Raw genomic sequence first — 7,635 nt, 5'->3', positions numbered from 1 at the left:
GTGAATGATAGTTCCAAGAGGAGAATTATCAAATCAGTTATCAGAAAACATAAGGTGGATCTTTTTTGTATTCAAGAAACGAAGGTGCAGGAGATGACTGATATGGTGGTGAGGAGCTTAGGGTCGGGGAGATTTCTTGATTGGAAGGTTTTGAATGCTACGGGGATGGTAGGAGGCGTGTTGATTTGTTGGGACAAGTGTTCTTTGGAGATGGTGGGGGTGGAAGAGGGACAATTCTCCATCTCCTGCAGATTCAGGAATGAGGAAGATGGTGCATTCTGGGTTTTCACGGGGGTTTACGGGCCTTTTTCCAGAGAAGATAGGGAATGTTTGTGGGAGGAGCTCGGGGCAATCAGAGGGATATGGGGGGAGCCGTGGTGCTTAGGAGGAGATTTCAATACAACGCTGTTCCAAGCTGAAAGAAATAGAATTGGGAGGATTACTTCAACTATGAGGAGGTTTGCCCAGATTATAGATGACCTTGGGCTTGTTGATATCCCTTTACAAGGGGGTTCTTTCACGTGGAGCGGGGGGCTTAATAATCAATCGCGGGCCAGGCTGGATAGATTTCTAGCGACTCCTAGCTGGCTAGACCAATTTAGTAGGGTTCACCAAAGAAGACTGCCACGCCCAACTTCGGATCATTTCCCGATTCTGTTAGAGGGTGGTGGAATAAGGAGAGGCCCGTCCCCCTTCAAATTCGAAAATATGTGGCTCAAAGCCGAAGGTTTCAACGAGCTGATTGAGGGGTGGTGGCAAGGGATAGAGGTTAGAGGCAAGCCGAGCCACAGATTAGCGACTAAGATGAAGGGGCTGAAACATAGATTAAAAATTTGGAATAAGGAGGCTTTTGGAAGATTGGAGAAAAACAAAGCTGAAGCACTCCAGCAAGTGGAGAGATGAGATTCAGTGGAAGAAGAGAGAAACCTAACAGAGGAGGAGCTGGGCCATAAAAAAGAAGCTAAAGAGAATTATGCAAAGTGGGTGTCGTTGGAAGAAGTGCATTGGAGACAGCTATCAAGAGAAATATGGTTAAGGGAAGGGGATAGGAACACGGGGTTCTTTCACCGCATGGCCAATGCCCGTAGGAGAGTCAATGCCATGGCTAAAATTAAGATAAATGGGGTGAGATTCACAGAGGAACAAGATATGAGGGAAGGTATAGCAAATGCGTATCAGCAGCTTCTTTCGGAAAATTCGGGGTGGAAGGCGGACATAGGAGGTCTCTCATTGAAACAGATCAGTCCTTCAGAAGCAATTGGCATTGAGAACTCTTTTTCTGAGACTGAAATCCATGCAGCTTTAATGGGGATGAATGGGGATAAAGCCCCGGGACCGGGCGGATTCACAGTGGCTTTTTGGCAAAGCTGCTGGGAGGTTGTCAAGGAGGACATCTTGGGCTTTTTCAAGGAGTTCCATGATCAGAACTCTTTCATTAAGAGTCTGAATCACACATTTCTGGTGCTGCTGCCAAAGAAAGGAGGGGTGGAGGATTTAAGAGACTACAGGCCAATCAGTTTGATTGGGGGCTTATACAAATTATTGGCTAAGGTGCTGGCCAATAGACTTAAAAAAGTCATAGGAAAGGTGATCTCCCCTGATCAGAACGCTTTCATCAAAGGGAGACAAATCCTTGACGGCTCCTTAATAGCAAATGAGGCTATTGATTCTTGGCAAAAAAGGGGAGAGAAAGGTATAATATGTAAATTGGACATCGAGAAGGCGTATGATAGCATCAATTGACATTTCTTACTAAAGGTCATGCAAAAGATGGGATTCGGATCAAAATGGATAGGATGGATGTGGAGTTGCATCTCCACTGTCAAGTATTCAGTGCTGGTGAATGGGGTCCCAGCGGGGTTCTTTTCAAGTTCAAAAGGATTAAGGCAAGGGGATCCTCTTTCCCCCTACTTATTCCTCATGGGAATGGAAGTTCTAAGCATGCTTATCACAAGAGCTGCTGAAGGGGGCTTCATCCAAGGCTGCAGGATAGGGAGAGGAAGAGAGCAGGCCGTCAACATTACTCACCTCCTGTTCGCGGATGACACAATTATTTTTTGCGAGGCAAAGAAAGAGGCGTTATTGCATTTGAGCTGGATCCTCTTCTGGTTCGAAGCAGCCTCTGGTTTGAAGATTAATCTGGATAAAAGTATGGTAATTCCGGTAGGAGAGGTGGAAGGGGTTGCTGAAATGGCGGCTGAAATAGGATGTAGGGAGGGGCAGCTGCCTACTGTTTACTTGGGGCTGCCCCTCGGGGCGTCAAATAGGGCCTCTCACGTATGGGATGGGGTGGAGGAGAGAATGAGGCGAAAGCTTGCTCTTTGGAAACGTCAATATTTATCCAAAGGAGGGAGAGTTACTCTTATAAAGAGTACGCTGTCCAGCATACCTTTGTACCAAATGTCGGTATTCCGTATGCCTAAGTCAGTGACAAGAAGGATGGAAAAGCTTCAAAGAGACTTTCTGTGGGGTGGAGCCAATGGGGGGAACAAGGTTCATTTAGTCCAATGGGAGATGGTTTGTACGGATAAAGGAAAAGGTGGATTGGGTCTAAGGAAAATTGCTGTCTTGAACAAATCTCTCCTTGGAAAATGGATTTGGAGATTTGCGTGCGCTAAGGAGGAGCTTTGGAAAAAAGTGATTGAGGCCAAGTATGGGCAAGAAGAGTTTGGGTGGAGAACAAGGAAAGCAAACGGGGTGTATGGTGTTGGAGTGTGGAAGGAGATCTTGAAGGAGTCCACTTGGTGTTGGGATAATATGGACTTCAAGGTGGGAAAAGGCAATAGAATAAGGTTTTGGACTGACCGATGGTGCGGTAACTTTGTGCTGTCCCAAGGCTTCCCAAATCTCTTCTCCATGGCTGCCCACAGAAATATCACAGTGGAGGAGTGCTGGGACCAGAATGGGGGCCAAGGAGGGTGGAATTTAAGGCTATTAAGGGACTTTAATGATTGGGAGTTGGACTTGGTGGACAATCTACTAATTGTGTTGAGGGATTATAGAGTGAATTCGGAAGAGGATTCGGTTTATTGGAAGAAAGGCGAGGACGGACTGTTTAAAGTTAAGAATGCTTATAATGTGTTGATAAATACCCAAGGTGTGGATTTTCCCCATAGCAATGTTTGGGTGGACAAGGTTCCAACCAAGATTGCTTTCTTTGCTTGGGAAGCTACTTGGGGGAAGGCCCTCACTCTAGACAGGCTCCAGAGAAGAGGATGGCATTTACCTAATCGGTGTTTTTTGTGTGGGTGCGAAGAGGAAACAATCAATCATATACTAATACATTGTATAGTGGCAAAAGGGTTGTGGAACATCATTCTTGCGTTGTGTGGTGTACAGTGGGTATTTCCAAAATCTGTAAAGGAGGTCCTTAGTAGTTGGAAAGGTTCTTTTGAGGGGAGAAAAAGGAAAAAAGTGTGGAAAGCTATCCCATTATTCATTTTTTGGTCTATTTGGAAGGAAAGGAATAGGTTAGCCTTCAAGGGGGGAGTTTTAGATTATCAAAAATTAAAAACTTCGTTTGTATACAATGTATGGGGGTGGGCTAAAGTGTACATGGTTATGGAGTCGAATTCCCTATTAGGTTTCTTGGAGTGGTTAGCCTCCAAATAGGGTTTGGGTCGTGTTTTTTTGTTAAGGGGGTGGTAGTCTCGTATACTTCCTGTATGCCTTGAGGCTTATTTGCCTTCTTATATATATTCAGCTTGCTTATCAAAAAAAATTCTACTATGTGCAACCACTATTTTTTGCCTCATAACTTATTCAATTTTCAATAAAATTAAATTCCATAATTTTTTGTGGATTCCTTATTGAAAATTAAATAGTAACAATAAAATAAAAAATTTTGAATTAGAAATGAATTTACTACAAAATTTTAAAATTCAACATAAAATCAAAATACACTGTCATTTTAAAACCCTAAATCTAAGTAATGGAATAATTCACAATATTGATGTTCACATCTACTAGACTTAAGGATTGAAAACAAGAAGTTATAATTTAATGTTCTTTACTAAATTGAAAATGTAAAAATTTAATAAATTAATCTCAATAATTAAACATACATTTCAACCACAATTTCATAAATTCAAAGATAATTCACAGAAAAATAGGTGATTAATTAGTGAAACTTGACTTAAAAAATTATTAACACTTTCTTTGGAACCATCCAATAATAGAAATCATAATTACTATCCAATTATCAAATTTATAATTAATTATACAATTAATGATTATTAAATATTTATTATTGTAATAAATTATAATATTTTCATATATTTTAAAACATGTTAAATTGCTATTTTTTTTTTTTAAATTATTAGTTTTCAAATATTTTAATCTTAATTATATAAAATAATAAGAAACATAATAATTAATTTTATAGGTATTATTAACATGTAACAAATAAAACAAAATTTGAATTTAACAAAAAATATTTAAGCACGACAAACAAAAAGATTTTCTTCGAAGTATCAAAGAGAAGAGACATCAAATTAAGAAAGAAATCAAGAAGAAGAAGGAGAAGGTTCATGAAGATCAATATTTATGACTTTAATTTATGTAAGATTGCGAGTGCATTAAGTTAGGGTTACATTTTATATTTTTTGTTAAAGCATCTTAATTCATTCAAGTACCAAAATTGGTTTTATGTTTTCATAAAATGGATGAAAAATTATTTAAAGAAAAACCTAAGCTTAAATTGGAAAAGGTTGGATTAACATAAACCCAACAAATGACTTAACACTTATAACATTTAGACATTAATACAAAACCAAATAATTTAAATACTTTAAGTCGACATTCAACTCCACTCATATTTAAATAAAATATATTACTCAATTTTTATCTTGATGAAGTAACTTCTTTTGATATTCATTTGGAATTTATTTTGTAAAAACTATTATTTTGCCCTATTAATAACAATTCATATGTTTTTCATAATTTGATAACTTTTGAACATGCTAGTTAGCCTTTTTGACCATGAATTCACATTGTAGATGAATTATGCATATTGGTTAGAATTTTCTCTAGATTAGAATCATTCATTTGATATTTTATGTGGATTGATTCTTATAGATGAATACAAGTTAGTCAACTTTGAATTTGTAAGTAGTATATATCGTTCCCTTGAGTTTATTCATTATCACTTTTCACTCCTTGATTTGAGGCATGCTATATATATATATAGGTTTAGTCTTTGATTTTTTTTAAGCTCAATATTATTATTTGTGAATTAACCTCATATTTATGAAAGCATTTATATGCTAACAAGGTACGTGTCTTCTTTTCCTTATCTATTTGTTTTCATTAAGATGTATGTTCTATTCTCATGATTGATTCATTTTGCCTTGTTTGATCTCTATGTTGTCATTTTTGTTTCTTGATTTGAGTGAAATGCATATCTTGCATATGATGAGATTGTTCTTGTGAACTAACTCTCTTGTTTTATGGAAGCGCTTAACAGGCTATTGAGGTACCCTCCTTCATTTCCTTGAGTATTGGTTCTTTGAGTGTGTATGACTTGCTTGATTGTTCTTTGACTATGCTATTGCCATTGCCTTGATATGTATTCTTGATTCTTGGTATCCATTGATTTATATCGCAATTGTCATAGTTACTTCAACTTAATTAGTAAAGACCTGTTTCAAAGGTTATAGGGATGATACCTTATGGTGCCTTCTCAAAGAGTAACCTGACCCGTGGACTTGAACTCGGTTTTCAAAGACATGTTTTTCTAAATAAGGAGTTATTTTTAGTGTGTTATTTCTTATTTTGTTTTCCCTTTTAAAAAAATAAACAAAAATAAATGGTAGCTCCAATTTTTATAAAAATTAGTTTTCACTAAAAAAACGAGTCTTGCCATCAAGTGGGGACACACATGCAAAATGTAGATCCACAAATGGTCACGTTTAGTCTTATTTTAGTTTTAGATCGCACTTGTACAATCGATCACATTTAGTATTATTTCATTTTTAGATTGCATCTATACGATCAATAACGTTTAATCTTATTTTAGTTTTAGATGACACTTGTACGTTTAGTCACATCATATCACATTTTAGTTTCATACCACACTTGTATATTCGATCACGTTTAGTTTTATTTTAGTTTTAGCTCGCAATTGTATATTTGGTCATGTTTAGTCTTATTTTAGTTTTAGATCACACCTATACGATCAATCACGTCATGTCTTATTTCAATTTTAGACATACACCTATCTAATAAGTCACGTCATGTCTTACTTTAGTTTTAGACTGCACTTGTATGATTGATCACATCATATCTTATTTAATTTTAGATCACACTTGTACAATTTGTCATGTCATGTCTTATTTTAGTTTTAAACCACATCTATATGATCAATCATGTTTCTTATTTTAGTTTCATACCGCACTTGTATGATTGTTCATGTCATGTCTTATTTCAATTTTAAACCGCACTTGTATGATCAGTCACATTTAGTCTTGTTTTAGTTTTAGACCGTACTTGTACACTTGATCACATTTAGTCATATTTCAGTTTCAGATTGTACTTGTACAATCAATACGTTTAGTCTTTATTTATTTTAGACCACACCTATACGCTCTTATCACATTTAGTTTTATTTCAATTTTAGACCGTACTTGTACGTCCAATCACGTTTAGTCTTATTTTAATTTCAAACAATACATGTACGATGGGTCATATCATGTCTTAATTTAGTTATGACCACACTTATATGATCGATCACATCATGTGTTATTTCTATTTGGATCGCATCTATATGATCAACATGTCATGTCCCACTTTTTGTTTAGACCATGTTTATTTTTTTTTTTTTGATAAGTAAATGAATTTCATTAAAAAAGGGGGAAAGAGACGCTAAAATAGCGACTCTAAGTATACAAAACCTATACACCCGCCATCAAAGGCCAAAAGACAAAAAACCTATAGCCACAAGCCTACTTAGAGCCCAACCAATCAATAAAATTAGCTATAGTTAGAGGGCAATCGTCTATGAACAACTTAGCCTCAGCCCATAAAGTAAGAATAAAAGATTGTTTCAATCTCTGAATTGACACCGACTCATCCTTGAATGCCAAACGATTCCTCTCCTTCCAAATCGTCCAAAAATGTGAAGAGGAGCAGCTCTCCACACCTTCTTGCGGTCTTTACCCATGAAGAAGCCATTCCAACTCAGAAGGGTCTCTCTAACTGAAAAGGGCAAAACCCAAGACACCCCAAATAAGGCAAAGAGAAGATCCCATAAAGCCCTCGTCCTGGAACAATGAAGAAGGAGGTGGTTTATGGTCTCCTCTTTCTCAAGACACATAAAACATCTGTTCGCCAAGGCCATCCTCTTTTCTGGACTAGATCCAATGTTAAAGCTTTGCCCCACGTGGCCTCCCATGCAAAGAAACAAATCTTGGGCTGCACATTCGCATTCCAAATAAAGCTTGAAGGAAACAAAGATGAACCACCCGCTTCAAGAGCTATATAAAGAGACTTGACCGAGAATTTACCGCTCTTGGTTTCAGTCCACGATACCATATCCTCCACATCCTCAATAACTCTTTTACTCTGAATCCTCTCCATAAATCTTTCTGCCTCCTCAACCTCCCAGTCATTAAACGCTCTTAAAAAACAGGGGTTCCA

This window comes from Vitis riparia, chromosome 6, assembly GCF_004353265.1.
Source record: "Vitis riparia cultivar Riparia Gloire de Montpellier isolate 1030 chromosome 6, EGFV_Vit.rip_1.0, whole genome shotgun sequence".
In the NCBI taxonomy this organism is placed as follows: Eukaryota; Viridiplantae; Streptophyta; class Magnoliopsida; order Vitales; family Vitaceae; genus Vitis; species Vitis riparia.
The sequence above is the reverse complement of the archived record's forward strand: the minus strand, read 5'-3'. Positions refer to the sequence as shown.